Genomic DNA, 21,972 nt, shown 5'->3' with positions numbered 1-21,972 from the left:
ATATCAATTTAGGGTTGGGTTTTTTTCCCCACTTTGGTTTATGAGCACTGCTTTTCTCCATGATATCCCAATTGTCACAATTATATGTCACAAATTTGGAGCAATCTGCAGAGGTTAAAAAATTAACAGAAGCATGCCTCTTAGATCTTCTTAGCTGTGGGCTAAAAACTAATCTGGTATTTGTCAAACAATTTCGTCACATGGCAAAAGTCATCATATTCCAGGAAGACTCAACTGAAAACCAAAGACCTGATGGAAACATTCCTGTGCATGATTTATTTTGCCAGGGTTACTACAATCTTTCCTAGGTTGAAGTAATCAAAAGTGGAGTCCAAGCAGTTAAGAAGAAAATGTGATGTGCTTTGCAGCAAGGCAAACCCAGCCCTATGGAAATAAAACCCACATAGTTTTTCCTAAGTGTGGCACTGAATAACTGCTCTTATTTAGCAATGTACACAGCTTCTCAATGCAAATATCTTGTCTGGTGTATTATCTTTTGAGAGGTATGAGAGAGGTAAATTAGGATATTATCATGAGAAATATTCCACTTAATTTAAAATGACTGAGAGCTATCTCTCTGTACTAACTCAGCTGTGGTATTCAAAAGCACTATAGATAATGTCAGAATTTTCACGTCTTTATAAAGTAACTAAATGCAGAATAGCAACAAAGATAATTTTAGGAAAACATGAAATTAACTAGTAGAATTAATTTCTCTTTGGAACAAGAATCATGAATGAAGTGATTTGCTTAGTTGTGCACTCTTGGCAGAGGTCTGGGTCAAGTTTTTGATTCTGTAAGCAAATACTTTTGTTGTAGTTATTGTGTCAGAGATCTGCACCAGTATCTACAGTACTGTGTTTGCATATTAGGCAGAAAGATTGCTATGCTGTCTGATACATGTAGAAAAAAATGAAGAACTAGAAGTTTTGTGATATTTAGGTTTATGTAGTTTGTCAGTATGTTGAGTGTGTAAACATATCATATAACCTAAAGGTATGTTTTTTACAATTTTTTTTATAACTAATACATAAATAAAACCTCATTGAGACTGATTTATTAGCACTCTTTAAGAATTAGGTATGACTCTTATGGATGAAAAGGAAAAAACCTAGGATGGCCACTTTGAAAACTACCTCATCTCTGAGTTTTTCACTTATTGTGTATTAAAACAATTAGTGACTTTCATACTTGTTTAAACTAGATTCCACTTTTTTTTTTTTTTAATCTATTTGTGATAAATTAAGGTGTTTTCAGGATATAACTTTATCGTACTACTACTGAGAAAAACCCTGTATTGCACTTGTACTCAAAACTGAGGATTTAAAATCAAAGTTACCATCAGCATTGTATTGAGTATCTGTTGAGGTATGGTTTTTTCCAAGAGGGTGATGCTTTTATCAAATTACTTCCATGAATCTCTCAATTGATAATAGAAAGTTCTACTCTGATATTTGCGAGATAGGCTGTTGACGATGAATAAAGGACAAAATGAATTAGTAGTGGTGACAGGTTTATCATGACATGTTAAGATTTTGTGTTATTTTAGCAGAGCAATCAACCCTGGGGAGGAAAACCTGGGTCATGCATTCAAATGCACCATTTCTAAACAGATCAGAATGAACTTCAAAGTACTGCTTTGTGGTCTAATAGGTAGAAATATAATCACCAGAAAACAAAATGCTTTTTAAAACAACAATTGGACAGATTCTGTGGTGGAATACAGTTCTAACATGTTCTCACCTAGTCTGCTACTCATAGAAAATATTTTCAAATAAGTATCATGATAAGTATTGTTTGCAAGTGAAGTAAACAACCTTGATTATACCTTGGGAGTTTTGATTTCAAAGTCTGCTATCTGAAGAATTTGAATTAATAGTTTGTGTAATCCTTTTTACTAATAATATTTTGAAGACTCAATTTGGGCTCAGAAATTAAGGAGCCTTTCTAATCCTTTTAATATTTTGATACTTCAAAATTTATTGACAGGCCAATAAGCATAATACAGTAGATTTTTTTAAAGTGGGTATAGTTTATTTATAGTGATGTTACAAAAACAGAAATGGAGGTACATCTTGTGATATTTTTACATCTTGAGTCTACAAGCAGGTAGTGTCAGTCATGTCTATCTATACATAATATACATTAGTCATGTCCATGTATATTAAATCCATATATTTACATATAATCCTTAGTCATCATTGAATGAAGAATGCCTTAATCCATAACAATTTTTTTTAGTATTAAGGAAGCAAATGTTTAAGTACTGCTAAATTGATAATTGATACAGGTACTAAAGGTTTTCTCCCATATGCAGTTAAGTACAGAAAAGTAAAACTCTACCCATCATGAGAAAAGTAAAAGTTAAAACGTTACTGATTTTGATCTGGGATAACATTTGTGCCTAGGTATCATACAGTTAATTCTGTTCCATTAATTGCAGACTTCATCAGTGCCAAAAAAAATCAGAGCGCTATTACCTTTACATAAATTCAGAGATGAAAAAGTGAGTAAAAACCCTGCTAAAAGCAAATTTAATACTTTTAAAGGGCTTCATTTACATAAGGCTGGATGCATCTTTGCATTTGTCTTTTGTACAAATCTAGATATACAAAGAGGCTTTTTTATTTTGCTGACATATGAAATCCAACAGTCATGCACAACCTCATTGTGAGAGTGGTGAGGCACTGGCACAGGTTGCCCAGAGAATCTGTGTCTGCCCCATCCCTGGCAGTGTTTAAGGCCAGGTTGGATGGGGCTTTGAGCAATCTGGTCCAGTGGAAGGTTCTCTGCCCATGACAGGGGGGCTGGAACTAGATGATCTTTAAGGACCCTCTTAATCCAAACCAGTCTAAAATTCTATGATTCTATGTCAAAAAATCTCCAAGCCACAGCTGATTGCTGTATATCATGCTGAAGAGATTCTCAGTGGTAGGTTTGAAGCCAAAGGCACTATCCACTCAGTGCTTGTGGAAAAGAAGACACCACAAAAGATTGCTCAAACACTATTACATCAGAATCTTCATGTCAGTGTAATGTCTTTTAAATGTTTTCCAAGTAAAAGCACCTGAATTATGAGTAGTAGAATAGGATGTAATGGAGGAGAAAAATAGATAATGGCAATATGTTAATTAATTTTTGACAAGATTTTTGATTTGCCAAATTATGGGCGTTGTTTTTCTTATCTTGTACATTCCTTTTCTTCTGAAAAGTGGTGTTATAATGAGAATAGACCTCTTCTGTTTTATATTTCTTCATATGTATCTGTCTATCAACTAAATCCAGTAAAAAAATTATTTCTGGTACCTCCTATTAAAAATTTGGCTGAAATTGGTTGTAAAAATTAGCAAGATTTTAATCAGATTTTCAGGATCTCTGAATTTTTCTCTGTAACTTCATTGCTATTGAGAAGGTGTGGAAAAGGGTCAGTAACCCCATATTCTTCTTATAATCAGGAATGATCAGGAAATGTAGAACTAAATATAGAGAAAAGGGAAAGTTAGTGAATATATTTGCATATGCAAATTAGCTTAATTGATACTGCTTGCCTCTACAGGGATTTTTCATTACAAACTGGAGTGCTACATTGTTCAGCTCATATTGAGTAATTTAGTAACTAATGAGACCAGTTTGCACTAATTTGCATATGATAAATGAGCTTAATTGCAGTAAATAACTTGGAGGCATAATTACTTAATTTTCCTGTGTTGCATGGCTTTTAAGTTCACGTATGAACAACTCAAGATAATTTTGCATATTTAAATTAGTTGCTTTTAAAATTCTTGAACAAAAAAGAGCACACCTTACAATTTGAACTGTAAAACAATTAAAAGTATAAGGTACAGTATTTTCAAATAAAATTTAATATTTTAAAAATATATGTTTCTTCCTTTAAAAATACCAGTGCCTTTTTAAAGACTAAATATTTGGAATCAATCACAATGGAGTAGTTTTAAAGTCAAGAAAGATGGTATAAGTAGTAATAATAATAGGAGTGTGTATCTGAACTGTAATGAGCAGTACACATTTTGTATGTCTGCATACAAGAGTGATAACTCTCATAATTGCATTCTTTGCTTCAGCAGTGCCTATTCAAGTGTTAAGAAACTCTAACACCTTCATATAGCATTATGTACACATTTCATACACAGTAACACAGACATTAGTTGTCTTAGATTGTCTATGCTGCCCTACCTCATTTTGTGTGAAGAAATCCTTAAACTGGACAGATACTGAGGTGTCAGTGCAACAAAAAGTGTATCTTCTTTTTCTTTTTGTAGGCTTGTTCAATTGCGAGCACTGGCATGAATAACCGTTATGATGTAGATTGGTACCATGAGTTTCAAACCACACAAACGAAAACAAAGAAACAAACAAACCAAACCAAACCCAAAATAAAACTAATTGGAAGATCATAGTTAATTTCTGCCATGTCCCTGAAGTTATTGCGCATTAGATAATTTTGATAAATTTCATTGCATTGACCTACTGAACTAGACAGAGAAAAAAAGCCAACTACCAATCTCATTTATTTCCATAGCAAGATCTGTTGTGCACCCGTGATTTACAAGTGGATGACTGTTGCAGTGGGGATCCTGCAACACGCATATATCAAACCAGGAGTCCCGTGGAAAGGAAATATATACGGACAGACAGATTCTTGATAGCTGTTTCAGAGAGATGTTTATTTCTCCAGCCGCATGGCCGGAGCTCTGCCCAGGAACTGTTTCAGTCACGGGACCAAGGGTCCTTCTGCCCCCGCAGGGAACACAAACCAACCAATGGGAACGAGGCTGAGCAGGGGCAGGGAAGCCCCGTGTCTGTGCCCTCAGGGCCCCTCTCCCAGGGCTACACGGCAGGGGAGGGACCCCAACACCTCACTCGTTTTATTTTAATAAAAGGAGAATGAAAACAACTGGATAAACATAACAAGAACAGTTTCAAAACAAAACAAGCCACCCTCCTGAGTCTTTAAATGTCCAAACAGATTCTGTGGAACATCTTAGGGCTGACAGAAGGGAGACAGAACTCTCTGAGCATGCTTTGTGGGGAAACTGAGGCAGGAGAGGGTTTAACTTCTTCCCTCCCCCTTTTCATCCCCCACTCGGCATTGGAAAGGGATTTTTGGGGAAACAATTGGCAAAAGCATGGTTTTGTGAGGGAAACCATGGGTGAAAAAACGGATTGGGAATACACTGGGGGTAATAGGACATAGGGTAAAAGGGAAAGGTGGGATTAGGAAAGGGAAACTGTAGGGGGGGCTTACAATGGAGATACTGTCTAACATGACTACGATTTTTTGCATATATACTGCCTTTTACAGGAACACCATCAGGCCCAGTGACCTGCGATGCTTGTAACCCTTTTCTCCCTAGTACAATATTAAATTCCACCACTTCTCCATCTCCCAAGCTTGGGATGCATTTTTCAGGGTTATTCTTTTTAATAGCAGTTCTATGCACGAATATGTCTTGCTGGTTGTCATACCTTGTTATAAAACCATAATTTTGCTTAACATTATACCATTTTACTATCCCTAAGGTCTTAGTTGCTATGATCTTTTCCTTTTTTCGAGTGGCTGCTGTTTTCTGTCTCGCTGCGTCTTTGCTCTCTCCTTCGGTCGCTCCCGTGTTGGAATTCTCGGGGCTGCTGGTGCCTGCGCGCTCTTCCCGGGGTCGCGTTCGGGGCTGCGCGGGCCGGGCCGGGCCGTGCCGCTCAGTTCTCCGTGCGTCGCCTCCTCTGGTCGCAGCTTCGCTGCCGCTGCCGGGCGCTGCACCCACGTCTCGGCCGGGCCCCCGAGCGACGACTCCCCCGCGCCCCGCTCCAGCGCGCGTCTCGGCCGGGCGCGGCTCCGTTCCACCGCCATCGCCGCCAGCCGCCGCCCGCGTGCCGCCCCTCTCGGTCGGGCGTTCACGGGGCTCGCTCCACCACGCGCTGTGCTGCGCCGTTCGGGCACCGCCGGGTCCCGCCGCGCCTCGCTCCGCCACCGACACTGCGGCTCGCGTGGCTCCGCCCGCACACGGGAACTGCCTCGCTGCTGCTCTCAGAGCGCTCGGTGCACGTGGCCTGGGCCGCACGGTCCCTGCGCCACGCTTCCCTTCACCAGGACACAGCTGACATTGCTCAACAGTCTCGGTAACTAAATAATATTCACGAAAATATTCTTCCATCGGCATATATTTTGACTCTAGTATTAACTGTGTCCAAACGGTTTTCCAAAAGCCCTTGGTAATAATTAAATCCCAAGAAACATAGAAAAAGTTCTTAAACAACCATGCCAGGAAGTGTTTCAGTTCTTTTTGAGCTTGAATCAAGCTAAAATTTACAAATCGTTGTTCAAGAATCATTTTAAGTTTAAGATAAATGTCCATATGCGGCTCTGAGAGCCAAGAGTCTTCCCACGGTTCCTCCATAGTTCAGATATGGAATAGCAAAGCAAAACCAAGAAGAGGAATCCAAAGTTTCCAGGGTTTACTCACACAAATCAGTCGCTTAGGGATCGGGGATCGTTCTGCTCACAAATCTCCACCATTTGTTGCAGTGGGGATCCTGCAACACGCATATATCAAACCAGGAGTCCCGTGGAAAGGAAATATATACGGACAGACAGATTCTTGATAGCTGTTTCAGAGAGATGTTTATTTCTCCAGCCGCATGGCCGGAGCTCTGCCCAGGAACTGTTTCAGTCACGGGACCAAGGGTCCTTCTGCCCCCGCAGGGAACACAAACCAACCAATGGGAACGAGGCTGAGCAGGGACAGCGAAACCCCGTGTCTGTGCCCTCAGGGCCCCTCTCCCAGGGCTACACGGCAGGGGAGGGACCCCAACAGATGACAACTACTGAATTCTCCATCTGTTCCATAAAGGTGCCCACCTACCTTCCCAGAAGCTTTTCATAAGCCTTGTTGAATGTTATCTTGGAAATTTTATGAGACTCACATCTCCCTTTTTACTTTGTGTTGTACCTTTCTCTTCCATTAAGAAAGTATTTTGTGGTGAACAAAGATCTTTGTAATTACAATATCAGATTCAATGAGAGAAAAAAAATCGGGTTCCCATTAAGATCCAAGGAAAGACAACCTCAGTGAAAATAATCTGACCCTATAGGTTGTATTCTTCATTGAGTCAAAAGTCACAAACTACAAACCACTTAGCTTGAATGAAGTGGTTAACAATGTACAGAGGATATCTGTAGTGGATGTCCAGTTGTGTCCAAGATGACCCAACAAAGTCATCTGAAATATGCACAAGGCCTGTAAGCCCTTGTTTTACTTCCTAGAAACCTCCGTATCACCACAGCCTTGATCATGGAATGTCATCCTAGAATGGGAGCAGAATTTGAAGTACTTGGAAGCTACAAATGGCTCAAATGCTGCAATTTGGCTTTTTGCAGTAGTCCCAGACTTTCCACACATGAAAGGCAGTCTTGTATTTTGTAAACATACTTCACATGCTTTTCACTCCACTGGAAGCCTCTGCTTGTGGATGGAACCTCATGGAAGATTTAATTGTCTCTTTACCTTCATCCTATAGAGAGGCCACAGGCTATTAAACCCATTGATGTTTTAGCTTTTCTTTATTTAAAGTCAACAAATAAGCAAACCACCCATATCCTATAGATGTAAGAAGCCCAATGGATTGCTAGTATTGTGAACAATTGAATAATGCCTCTCATCCTAATTGTTTGATATTCTTTTTCTAATTATTTTTATTAATGTATCCAACACTGTAATATTAAGACTGACTTGAAACTATACAAATATAACCTATTTGTCAGTTTAGTATACTACTGTGCTTCAGAGAGGGGCCCTTATTAATTGTGAGGTAAATGTGCAGATCTGTGCAACATTTGTGGTTTCTAGTGAATCATTCCAGGTGATGCCAGTACCATATAGAGTAGCTGAGACTATATCTAGGTCACTGGGTTGTTTTCTGGAGCACGTCAGATAAGCTTAAGTTTCTCATGAAAGAGGAAAATTAATGTTTCTTCACTCCAAGTGAGCACTCTAACAATCTTCTGTTTGCAGGTAGCTAGTACCCCATCCACTTGCACTCCTAAACTAAAGTAAAACTGTACTAAAATTGTGTTCAGGAGGCTGATCCCGTCCTACTCTTCAAGCTGTGTAATAGCTGCAAATAACAGATTGAATCATATTTGTGATACTCTCAGAATTATTCATGGTCACATGAATGATCAACTGAATGCTAACAAAGATTGTTAATACCTCAGTAGTTACAAAACAAAAGGCCTTTTCCCATCTTACACCAGAAAAATTGGAAGTTGTTATCAGGAAAATTTTTTCACATACTCCTCAAGTTAATGTAGTTTTGTCATCCAGTTTGTAATTCAATGTTGTCAAATACAGAAGGTGTAGAAAGAAATACCAAATTTGAAGGGAACTTTCATACCATTTCTCTGCTGTCCAAATGGGTCTTGTCCTTTATTTCTGTCACTATTTTTGTAGAATTATAGACATACTTTTTAGAACAATGGTATTTTATCAAGCTTTCTAGACAGAAAGTAGAAAGAATTCACTATACAGTTTCACTACAGTATTCAATTATGTTTGGAAGATGTTGCTATTAACCCATAATAACTAGATTAGAATATAATGAGACAATGGCACTATTAATTTTTTAAAAAATCATCTTCCTGGAGAACATGTGGGTAAAGTTCTCTGTACATTACAAATATGTGTGTTAAGCATGCAACCAGTTTGGATTGGGCAAAATCCATGAAAATGTTTTGTTAAGGCAAATTAGAGAACAGTAAACAGAGCAAGTTGTTTACATTTTTGCAGTAGTGAACAACTGTGGATGGTACAAGAGTTGCACACAACAGGGTAATGCAAAAACAGAACTTTCTCCTGAACTGAAAAAAGTACCAATACTTTGCCTTGTAAGCCCATTGTTAGTTAGGTATTAAAATCAGCCAAGCAGTATGAATAATCATAAGTGAACCAGATACATAGTTCTAAAATTTTTCATCCCCCACAAATGTTGTGTAAAATTTTTTTGTGTTTTAATTAGATAGAGGCAATAGAAAAAAAAGAAACCGACTGGATAGGCTATAGCTGAATGGAAATCTCATTTCTTCCAATATTTGAATTATTAGAGGGAGTCCCATCTGACAAGAAAAATTTAAAAGTGGGAAAAGAGAGAGGAAAGTGTTGGAGTGCTGTAAAATATTAGGGAGAAGATTTATCTTCTCATTTACTATTTTCAGTCATTCTGAGTATTACATAATGAGGTTATCTCTATATAACACTAGTCAACACAGAAATGGTGACACAAGACTAAAGGTGAGGAAGCAGCAGATGGTAGTACTGATGGAGGATTTTTCCAGGCTGTAAAAGGTGTCAGGAGAAAAGACTTCTACTGACTTGGAAATTTGTGAAGGGCAATTGCTAATGATGATGTCAGTGGTACACTTTCTGAGAATGAGGAAGACTTCAGCTTCTTGTCTGCTTTGGGTTAAAGGGGTAGACTACTAACTGACATCTGTTAGCATGTGTCAAAGGCAGACGAAAAGAGGAAAATGTGGAAAGGCTGACAAAACTTAGGGTATGTTGGAGAGCATAGATCTATGCTGTCTGAAAGTAAAAATTTTTGGGATGAAGTAGAGGTTAAGTTATGCATCAGTAGCCAAAAATAAAGTGGAAATTAAAAGATGAATTAAGAGGAAATAGTTGTTGCAGATCAAACCACTCAGCAAAGCGATCCTAAACTTTCTATTCGTGAAGAGCTGTGCATACATGCAGTGAGATAGAACAAGTACACAGTAAGTCAGAACTGAAGGTTTGGAGATCATATAAAAGTTCTATGAGGGAATGATTTCTGTAGGGCATTTGTTGAGTCTACTTTGTGTACTTAAATTTTTTATCTGAACCTCCTAATTGTCAAGTACAGCCTATATTTATGAGCTTTCTTCCTGACATTAAGTGGCATCCAGAGAGTTTGGGTACAAAACCAAATGGAACACCAAATGCTCTCAATAAAATGTAGTCCAGAAATTGAGCACAGGGTAGAAAAAAACACATTTATTTAATCTACATCTCTATCCAAAATCAAAAGCATTTAGTGTGCAACCATGTTTTCTCTAGAATAGTTGATTATACAGTTTAATTTAGTAATTCTGAAACACTGAGATAACAGTAATAAATGGGATGCTGTAGTGCCTTACTGTAAACTGAAAAATGATGGATTTATGATGTAAGAGATGCATATATACTGATGAAAGTACAACTTTCTAGAAAAGATACAATTCTAAGTGGACAGAACCAAAGAATATTAAATTAGGAACAAAATCTAAAAAAAAAAAAATTCAGCAAGAGAGGAGAGTATCAGCATACTAAATGCTGTGTTGAGGAAAGATAGGCACACAATCTACTTGGAAGCAGTAATTTGGAGTGACATGAAATGTCTTTTTATTAACTGTTCAAACACCACACCCAAACACAATTTAAAGGCAGGAAGTCAGTGTAAATGCTGAAATGTGAAAAGAGTCATAGGACTCTGGTAAGAAAAGATTACTATCTTGCTTTGCAGTGTGCCTTTCCAGGGACAAGGCATCTCCAGTAGCAGCTTTCACTTTATGATTTGAGGATAAATGCTATTTCATCTTTCTGGTTCTTTCTGTAGATTTCTAAAAAATCTACATAGGAATCTGTTCATGCTTGGTCAGCAGTCGCTCCTCAAGTACTTTGTAGATTGACCGTCTTCTCAGAAGATCATACTCTTGTCATAAAAGGACAAACTCTTACACTGGATGTTAATTTATTTAGAACTTTAGAAATCTAATTGTGCATTTTGTACTAGTTTAAGTGACTCAGAGTAAAGATAAGTTTTTGAAGCTGAAAGTAGGCAGAAAAACTCTCTTAGAAATTTTAATGTTGTGAGCTGCTATTCACTGTTGGATGCTCTTTTGCACTTTAAACATGTGTAAATGCCACTGCATGCTGTGATATGGCTTTGGTGTTACACCGGTTTAAATTATAACAGAGGTTAACTTGATACATTGCATGATTCTAAAAAGGGCTAGGAACAAAGGCTAGATCAGAATCTGAAAAGGTTAAAGGAGTTGCACAGACAGCACTGTTACAAAGGACATCTCAGGTCCATTAGCTGGAACACGCAGCAAGAGAATTTCCTGGGTTCACGAGACTCAAAAGGTGCTAATTTGCATACTCCAATTTGTCCCAGTCATAGCAAATGCATCAGATTGACTCCATAAGGGCAGGGCTTTCAATCTGGAGTTATGGCAAAGGTACAGCATCCGAGCTCTTGCTGCCCAAGGGGTTATATGCTAAAAGGAGACTGGGGGAGGTGTGGGAAACAGCAAATTATTTTGCAATTGGAGCTTGGAGCAGTACACTTAAACCTGCATTTTATGTGGAGACTATATATATAGAAGCGTGCAGTTTCATTTAATAAAAAAATATTTGATCTGAGTAGGACATGTACACATACAGTACTGTGCCATTTAATTCCTGAGAAAGTATTTGAAGAAAATGACATATCTCAGCACTGTTTGTTGACCATTTTGTTGTCACCTGCTGAGTGTTGTCATTTCCATAGCCAGTGGGCTGTATTGAATCAAACAGAGGGAATAGATCATTAAAAGAAATGAGGGAGTTTCTGCAGTCTGTAGAAGCTGAAGGAGGATTTTTTTTCTTCAGGTACATCAACAGAACTCTAATGGAGTCTGCATTCAGCTATGATTTGGGGTTTTGCCCTATATTTCTCTGGAGTAAGGTGGCTTGAAAAGTATAGACAGCATAAACTAATGTATGTGCTCACCAGAAGGAGTTATACCTTCTATGGTGTTTGTAAAGGGAGAGGTGAGGGCAGTAAGTGTCCTCATTTCAGAAAACTTTTTTCACTTTTTTTCAATCACAGCATTCATCAAGAAAGGAAAAGTGTGTTGAATTTATATAAATAAATAAAAATGGGGAAAAGTATATTTTGTGGGCATGCTGAGCAAGTTAACTGACATTTTTCTTCACTTTTTTGAAAACATTGATGACAGTTTCAAAGATTTCAAATATTTCTCATTTCAGGTCTTATTAAAAATACACTAGAAATAGGCTTTAAACACAATTTGTACTCCTCTGCAATGGCTGTGAAGGACAGCACTGTGTGCCCTCTTTTTACCTGGGAGCTGGAAAAGGGTAGGGTTTTAGTCTGCATACAGAAAACCCTTAAATGGAGCGTGGACAGATGAGATTCAGGTGAATGCTATTGTTTAAGGCTGCTTTTAACTCTGAGTTATTTCATCATATCAGGTATTTGCTAGTCCCTTTTTGTTTATTTGTTTGTTTCCAAATGTGAGGTCTAAATAAGTAAAAAATTAAATATTGACATGGAAGCTTTGTGTTCAAACTTCCCCAATGCTATAAAAACTGAAGACGTAATTCTGTTTTTCCTGGATTTACTTGGAAAGTGCAACCGCTTTTACAGACTTTTAAGTACATAACATTTAAAGGAATACAAATATTGTTGAAATAAATGAGTCGGGCTTGCAGAGCATGCTCTCTGTTCTGAAGTATATTATCTTAAAAGTTGATTAAATGGTTGTTTCTATTAGTTGCTGCTAAAATGTCATTGCATTAGAATTTCTACCTGTACAGAAATTAAAAAAGGAACTATGGAAAAAAATATAATATTTCCACGAGTGAAGTAGTTATGTGTAATTACCTGATATCACATTTAGGCCCACGTGCACACACAAACGTAATAAGGTCACAAAAGCTGCAAACTGGGGCTGGACTGTCTTCATTAATTATGCACAGCACTCAGCCAATGAATTTTCTTCTTTTAGATTTCTTCCATTTTAAGGAGATTCTTATTTAGATATGTACCATTTTAGATACTATGCAACTATATCTCTTTGGTAGTGTCTCACAGAATTCAGATTTGATTTAATGCATTGTAAATTGTTTCCTACGTATTTATTATGGCTAGTGATTTAAAGTGTGTATCATTGGCTTGCTTTGCACTTAGTATTTGTTATTCTATTCTTCCCTTCAGTTGTATCTTCTGCTCAACATAAAGATTTTAATCTTTATTATTTCATTCTTTTGGGATTTTTAGCACAGAGGTGGTGGATTATCTGCATTTAATGCACACTTTAAGGAGAAAGAAAATTCTGTGATGGGTGTATGTTGGTGTCTAGAGTTCAGAAGTCCTCCTTACAATTCAGGAGAGTCCTGCAGTAGAGAACAGTTGTTATAGCGGACACCTTTGCTGTAGGAGCAGTCTCCTAGCCAATTGATAGAGCCACGTAGCTTTTTGCTATTCCAAAAAGAACATTAGGTGGTAAGATTCGAAGGAACACACTAACAGTATGGGACTGGTCAACTTTCTTCAGATTATCAGCAAATGCTTCTTAGTCCACAGTATGAAAAAGTGTTATTTTTATTGAAAATTAATGAAAAAAGCTAGAGTTTGAGTGGAGCCCTAATATGTAACAGACATGTAGTAGAGAATCTCAGATTTCCTCTATACAGTCTTGAAGAAGGTCATCTACAGGTGAAATTTAAATTAAAGTCTGGACTCAGTGTGTCAGTATTCAAAGCAACTAAAATTTTACACAAAAATGTGTTTCAATTGTGGTTTAGAATTTCAAGGCTTAATTATATAAAGTATATGGTTAGCAGGCAATTCTGGAAATAAGAGCAAGCCATCTGTTAATTCTGAGAAAAAAAACTTTGGGACTTGAAAAGTATAATTGAAAGACTGTCCTGCTAAACTTGCTGTCTCTTTTTTTGTTCTCTCAAATAATTTTTACATTTACATGTCTGAAACAGTAATGATCAAGGCAGTGTTTTTCATCCTTTAAAAATTATGTAGTCAAGCAAAATCAATGATTTTGCTAATATGATTCTCCCTTTGAATAAAAAGTACTAAATAGTCTAAACATAAATAATATTTATCAGAATGTATATAAGAAGGTAGGAAACAGTTCAAATTTTCAGAGATATATAAAGTTGTAGAGTTGTTGTATTAGTCTATCAAAGCAAGAAAAAATACTTGGTTTTGTTTATTTTAAACCCAAGCTTAACATCCTCAAAACATTGCATTTAATTTCTTGTCGTTATTAATTTTTATGCTTTGCAGCTGGCACAAACAAATAATAGAGTATTTTAGTTAAACACCTAGTTGTAGGCTCCTAAAGCTGTGCCTGTGAAAGACTGAACATGTATGTCGTCTGGCTAGCAGAAGATAATTCACCTTCCCATACAAAGGCCTGCTCTTGTCACTGGCATTGCATTGAGGGCATTGTAGGGAATCTTATTTGTGTCTGCTTAGGATTCCACATATTTGCATTTTAGGCTGCATATTAGGCCACATAAGGTTGGGCAAATGCTGTAAGAGAGGAAGGGGGTTGCTGCATGTCTAGTCCTTGCACATTTAGGCTACTGAGTTTGTACTGCCCCCCACAATTCCAGTTCTTGCCAAGGCCAATTAGCAGCATTTGGCTTTCATTCTACAAAAGTTCCCCCAACTCCCAGATAGATTATTCCTGATGAGGGTATAAATTATCTACGTGTAGGAGGCTTGGCATGAAGTGATTGTAGCTGCTGTTGCTGGATATAGGAGTGCATATACCATTGAGCCTTGTTTCAGAATGAGATTCAGTGACCTCCCTCATGGATAGGCTCTGGTTTTGGTAGACTCCAAGTTTAAACAGAAACTAGTCTTTCCTATTTCTTACCTAAGGAAATGGTTGATATTTCTTAATATGTGGGTATTATCAATGTTTGTTCACAAGTACTTAGGTCAATAGTTTTCATTCTCAAGGGATAAAAACTCTCTTTTTCAGAGCAACTAAAGAAGAACAGTAGCAACAGCAGAGCAGAGCATTTTACTTAAAGAGCATTTTATTTATTTTAGTTTCAAGAATGTGCCTGCCAGGGTGACACATGCAAATATCTAAGTAGGTGTCAATAGCATTTTGGAAAATTTTTACATAGGTTTTGTTTGTTGTTTTATTTTTTTTACTGTTACAGAGCATTTTAATGATGTGTGTTTTCCACTTCGTAAAAATGTCTTTGTGGTCATTCAAATCTTACACTTGCAATTCCTGGCAGTATATCTAGCAATAAAAAAATTGTTTAGGATTAAAATGTAATGGATGGTATCAGCATAACTTCCTAGCCACTAGACAGGAAATTAACATTTACACATTGTACAGATTCGCTGCACCTGCAAGATTTCATCGTCTATGCCGAAATCACCAGGAATGGTAGAAATACTGGAATTAGATGTGTAGTGGCCCATGAAAGCATTAAGGGATGCATACTATGCTCAGATAGCACTCTTTAATAGAGAGGAACTACTGAGTAATCCACAAAACTTGACTACAGGGCAGCAGCAGGCTGACCCACAGCAGACAGACAATCAGGTTTATCAGCAAAGCCAGAAGTAGAGCCAGAAAAGGAAAGCTGACATCCAGATGCCAGTGATACAGGCATCCTACCCAGACTTGGGCATATGGGTCCCGCATCTGTCAGTGTTACACCAGCAGTTGGCTCCCAACCTGGAGCAGATTCTCTATTCCCAGTGAGTTAGAGATCCCAGCCAGCACAGTCACTGAATAGATAAGCCAAGTCTTCTGAAGCAGTGCTGTTATATTTGAAAGGCCAATTTAGGTCGAAAGAAGTCCTGTGAGACTGTATGAGGGCTCTTTCCATTCATGGCAAGATTGTGATGCATAAGGCTTTTTCTGCTTATGCAGGCATGTAAAAAGCAGCAGCACAGTGAGGAAATGAGAGTATTATTTAAATGCCAAAAGAAAAAGAATATATCTGAAAAGACTGGAACTTACAGGTGGTTTTTTTCTTATGTGGAGAAGCAACTTTGTTAATATTTACCCGATCATTCTCCTGGGAGAATTGGTATGGGTTCCTGAGTCAGCCTTGGTCTCCAGAAACCCTGAAATAACTTCTCTTTATTAAAGAAGTTCTCTTCCCATACTGTCTCAGTTTCATAAACTCTAGGAAGGCTAAATCTGTTCAAGCCACACTGAGGAATCTCAGAGAGTGAGAAAATCCCATAAAAGAGATAAGGGCTTCTGCCTCCTCTCTCCCCCATTATTTTCTCCTTCAGCAATTCAATAATAATAATAAAAAATATTTCTTAATCCCATGCTACTTTTCACTTGTTTAAGCTAGTGGGAGGGCCATCTTCCAAAGAGTTTGAAATAGAAGAATGAACACTTGACAGCAAGAAGCATCAAGGATGCTCTAGGACTAACAAATGTAGCATTAGACTCCTTTACATGATGAAGCTGTCAAAGAACTTGGAAACTACACGTAAACCATCCTCTTTAATTGCCTGTAATTTCCTTCAGGGGTAGATGTATACATGATTGGAACATTAATTTATTGCCTGACTTAGATCCTTACACTAAATTCCCTGTAAGCATTATGTGGTCAAAATGCCAGAGATGAATTTACCCTTGATTAGTCTAGATAGATATTTCCTCACAGAGAGAGAGGAGTAAGCTGTGAACATGGACAGATGCTGTTTTTATCAGCTCTCCTGCACAGCTTTGCTGGAATATTTTTATTTTGAAAATTTCTGGTCAGGTCTTTCTAACGTAGAATTCATATGGCGTTCTTGGCATTCTTGGGAGCTGATCTTCTAAGTCTAGAAGGCTGTAGAAGTCTTTGTTCTAAAAAGAGAATGGTACTGGAAGGATTGCTAACAGTGCAGCATGTACCTCATAGTTCTTTAAATAAAAGTGGTTGTCCTTTAAAATAAGTAGTAAATAATTCTTAATTCATTAAGCTAGTGCATAAAAATGTTAGTCATTTGAAACTAATATGGCCTAATGCTTCTACCTTGAGGATTTCATTTCATTTTAGCAATTATGTACTTCTACAATGCTATTAATAAAAAACCAGGAATACTTCTCTTAAAGGTGTGACTTTATGCAGTGTGTTTTCCATTATAGCCAGTGCCAATATTGATTGGCAGAAGAAAAGTGTAGGGTTTGTTTTAAAAGGGAAATGTTTCAAAATAAAAAAAAAATCAGAAAGGTAAGAGAAAGAGAAGGCACAATGCCCTTTTTTATTGTGTTAACCCACTGAAACACAATTATGTCTTTATAAACTTCTCTTGAGCTAAAAAAAGACATTAAAAAAAAGAAACTAGTTTACTTTTTTTATACAATAGACTTTCTTTGTGTTTCAGTTTGTCATTACTATATGTCATACTTTGAATATTAGTTATTTGATTGTCCTGCTGTAATTTATGACATACAGTTTTAGAGATGCTGAAGGTGTCTGTCACCATGATCTTTCTTATAAAACATTTTATGTATTACATAAGAAATAAACACTTTATTAGGGAAAAGAGGGTAAATAAACCCATGGAGTTAATTCTCCAGAAAAATCTCTTGTTGGAAAGAATTGAGATGTTTAAAAAATGGTATCTGCTGTTATTTTGTTGGTTGTGCTCTTTCATTAAACTCAATCCTGATTTTTCTTACTACAGGCAAATCGTATATCTTCTAGCAGAAACACTTCATTTAACTGTGTTATGTCTGGGGCATGCAGAAGGCTAACTAGAAATAGAAGGCATTTCACAGCTGTGAAATACAGCTTTTGTTGTGAGTTACCTGTTAGAGTAAGTTTTCTCACTTTCGTGACTACAGCAGAAGCACAGAAATTAATCCTAATTGTTCAGAACTGGATTTTGTGAGTGTCCCCCACATAGTAGCACATCAAAAGAGCTCAAACTAACATTCATTATATGGGAATAATTTAAAGGGTAGGGAAATAATGTGGAATTCGGCAAGCATTGAAGACAGTTATATAAAGATACACGCTTTCCTTTATGACCAAAATTGTAGGTTTGTGATCGATCTGCGTAACCTCCCCACTACAAAAGATCCTAAAGTGGAATCATGAGTAACCCATGGGGCAATGTTCTTATTTCACTCTGATGTTCTGATTTTTCCCTAAATACTTGGAAATATTGCTGCAAAGCTAAACCTTAAGGTCACATGTGATAAAATTTTAACTAATCATCTGAAGTCAAATTCCTCCCTGAACTTTATGCTGCAGGAACCACATTATATAGTTAATGGTATTTAAAAATTCAGTCCAGAAAAAGATGAGAACACCTAGCACAGTAAATTAAGGTAGTGAACACTCAAAACACAGATTTTCTGCTAATAGCTGTAGTTTTTATAATACAATACGAAGACCAAGATCTTGCAATGAACAGATTATCAGAATAAAGTCAGCTGAACAACAAACCCAGATGTATTCCTCTTTGAAATTGAAAAAATACATAATGACTGCAATGACATTTTAATAGACTTTACTTAAGCTGTTCATATGTATATAACTGAAATTTTACTCTGAAAGAAAAAACACTTTTTCAATTGTATAAGAGAGTAAAAAGGTGGAAATTCAGAACATATTTTGAGGCAGACCTTTTCAGGATACAGAACTGATTGAATGTATGAGAATGTGTTTCAATGTTAGCCTTAAACTCTAGAAGTGCTATATTTTTTTAGTAAAAAAGCAAAAGTTCTCAAATAGAAAAAAATTGAACCCCTCAACATAACCTTTGAGTCTTACAAGCTTTACTATTTTAGAAAAGTATAAGCTGCCAAATGTCATAAGACCTTTTCCCTCTGAAATTTATGACACCTTCTAAGTGGAAGTTTACTTCTCTGACTTCTAATGCTTTGTTAAGAAGCAGGAAATGTCATCCACTGTGTGGTCCTCAAAAGTGCAAGCAGTCTAGTCCTGTGGATCCTCTGACTCTTTTTAGAACTGTTTAATCCACTGACTTCCATGAAAACTCCTGATTTATGTCACTGTTAATGAACCAGAACTGAAAACTTTGCACTCCTAAGAGCACATATTGTCCATCTGGCCAATCACCTATAATAAATTTGTTTGGAATTGTGTGCTGTGCTTAAGTTTACCTCTACACCTAAGTTTATGATTGAGTTAAAAGGTGGTTAAATGATTCTCTTAATAGGTGCATGTAACCAGAAACAAAAGATTATGATAATAATTAAAGAAATAGTATCCACGACTGAATTCCATGACCTGCTGAGGGAAAATGACCGAATATATTGTGGTATTGCAAAAGCTTTTGTAGATCATTGTAACTGCTTTAATCATAAGTAGAAAGATTTCGTCCTTCAAATTAAGTATCTCTTTTATTAATAGTTCCCTGTCAGTATAACAAAAAGATTCATTAAGATTTGTTTATTTCAAGATAATTTTCTTGTTTTATTTTGTGCTAGCATATATTACTCTGATTTCTGCTTTTAAGGAGAGAGTTATTTGCTGTTTAACTCTTTTTCTTCCCTTTATAGTCTTTGATGATGATGTATTTTGACTTCTGGTCATGTGATGATCTTACGTAACCACTCAGCCATTTGAGATAGGACATTTTCTAATTATACTAATAGCTAATTATACTACAGCTAAACCGTTCTAGATTGATTGGAGTTGAAAAATACCTGCCTGTTGTCATCACAAGGTTTTGGGTTGATTTTTTTTTTTTTTTTTGGTAATTAAGGAAGAAGCAGTATCAGCATCTATCGAAAATGTCACACAACTTTTTGATACCATTCTCCTTATACTGCTTTTTCCAGATAGCTTTGCAATCTAGAATACAGATTCAGCAAAGAAAATTTCCTTGATGGTGGAATTATTTTGGGGTGGTTGGGGTTTTTTCAATTTAATCATTTTTGCTAGCTTCTGTGTTTTGAAACCTGGAATATTGCAACTTGGAGTGCTAGAATAATGGTGCCATTGAAAGAGATGGTTTAAGTATTTAAGTCTGGCTACAGTCTTTCTCAAATACCTTTAGCTGGTCACATATTTCTTGGGTAACCAACCTATAAAAAGCCTGAAATAAATTCTTAAGTCAGTAATCACATGTTTTAATGTCCTTTTCTAGAATCTAGCCTTATCTTTTAGAAGATAACTATGAAAAGACTGAAATCCAAAGTGTCCTGTAATGTAGGATTTCCCCAGGAAGCAATTCATATACTGAAAATATCATGAGTATCAGGGGAGAAAGAATATAATGGATTCATTGAGAACAATTGTGTCTATATTGCCTAGACTGTCAGGTAAAGATCTCTAATATTTGCATTAATACTTATTTACTTCCAGTGGAGATTCAGGGTTGAGTTCTGGGACCAAATATTACCATCCTTCTTCAGAATTGTCTCTTAATCAAAACTGGCTTGTGTCCTTTTTAAAACACTTTCTAAACATAATTTCTAAAAGTAATGATTGTCTATAAACATTGCCAGTTTCCTCTCTGAGAAAGTCACCTAGCTGAGACTCCCTATTTCTGTTGACACTATGAAACTTATATGGTTCCATTGGTTAGTTGCCATGGCATTCTTCTTTGTGTGTCACTGTCTGCAACTAAGCTATGATGCATTGATGGATTATTTTAATTCAGACTGTCCATGGTGTAAATGATTGCTTTAGTTAAAGAAGGAATATTATTAAACACAACTTAATACTTTAGAAAGCCATTCTTCAAAGAACATTTTTAATATTTTTTTCACATTTTAAGATTTTTAAAAAACAGTAGGTTTTCCTAGGGGAAATGAGATGTCTTTGTAACAAGTCTGAGATATTTATCCATGGGACTTAAAATAATGTAAAAATATATTATGATAAGGTGAATGGAAACTTTCAGCCCCTTTTACAATGCTAGCAGTAGAATAAGTAGTCCTCATGGGAAAGAAAGGGTAAATCTCAATAAAACATAGTAGTAAATTTGAAAAATAAAACAAAGGATTGGCAAAAGCTTCCCAGTGAAATGCACAGACCAAAGTTCTTCATATTTGGAAGAATCATTGCTTGTTTTATAACAAGTGGTTTTGAAGCTGATGAGTGTACCATTTTAGCAGTAATTGCTAAAGATGTCCTATATAGGAACACCTGTAGTTAGAATAATTACAGTGCAGTTGTTGGTTGTATCTGTTTCTCTAGAAACTCTGATCTTGCCATGACCCAGAATCATGAATGGCCATCTGAATTACATGTATCAGTCTCCATTGAAATATAAAGCTACAGCTAAATTCTCTAGAATTGAACTGAGATATAATTAACTTTTTCATTTGAGCTAAAGAAAAGAAATTGTAAAATTGCACTGTATTTTTTACTTAGGTTGGCAGTGCCTTCTCTCCAGTCAGATATAGATTACTTCTATTGACATAAATGTATTATATCAGACATCCATTCATGGGGAATTTAGGGTATCACCCTAAATTCATCTTGGCGAGCTGATGCAAACAAATACTGACCAGGAATTCCAGAGGCTCAAAACCTGGATTCATGGAACTTGAACTGAAAGTCTCAGTTCTAGGAGACGTAAGCCCTTGCTACATCTTAATGTGGCTATTGTCTCATTATCTGGTGAGAAAATAAACCATACTGCATTACCCACTGAGAAGAAATTCAGAGTGGATTTTTAGAAACAGTTCCACAATACTATGTAAAAATATGTGTCTTGCATTATATACAAATTGTGCGTTCAAGGGGGGACATTGCAGTTAGAAAGATACAATCTGTGAGGTCTGTTTTGTCTTCATGACCAAATTGGTGAGAATCAAATGTACTCCTTGAGGATAATTAAAGTTGGGCAGTATGTGTGTGAGATGGTGCTGAAGAGGATGTAAGGAGTTTTTCACTAATTTTTTAGGCCAGGAGGTGGGTTACATGGGAATAATTAGACATCACTTTTTTTTTTTTCCTGTGAACCAAGATCAGACATAATGATAGTTTTTATCTCTCTGGATCATGAGTTTTTCTCATTTTTCCTTTTAAAAGCTTCCTTTTTGAGATCCCATTGAAATCAGTCCAGTTTCCTTGTTTGACATCTGTGAAAGGTTATTAAGAGCTAATAAAGATTTGAAAAATGTGAATGAGCTAATATGAGACCATCAGTGAACTAGTTTGGGCTTATTCA

The 21,972-nt window shown here is 36.6% G+C and overlaps 1 protein-coding gene across 6 annotated transcripts in view; it reads left to right on the top strand.

The window, feature by feature from the left end:
- The window catches only part of NPAS3 (neuronal PAS domain protein 3), a 605,283-nt gene that overhangs the window by 305,077 nt on the left and 278,234 nt on the right, over window positions 1-21,972 (top strand). The gene's annotated exons all lie outside the window — the stretch shown is intronic.

This window comes from Corvus hawaiiensis, chromosome 6 (genome assembly GCF_020740725.1).
Source record: "Corvus hawaiiensis isolate bCorHaw1 chromosome 6, bCorHaw1.pri.cur, whole genome shotgun sequence".
Classification (NCBI taxonomy): domain Eukaryota; kingdom Metazoa; phylum Chordata; class Aves; order Passeriformes; family Corvidae; genus Corvus; species Corvus hawaiiensis.
The sequence above is the reverse complement of the archived record's forward strand: the minus strand, read 5'-3'. Positions and strand labels throughout refer to the sequence as shown.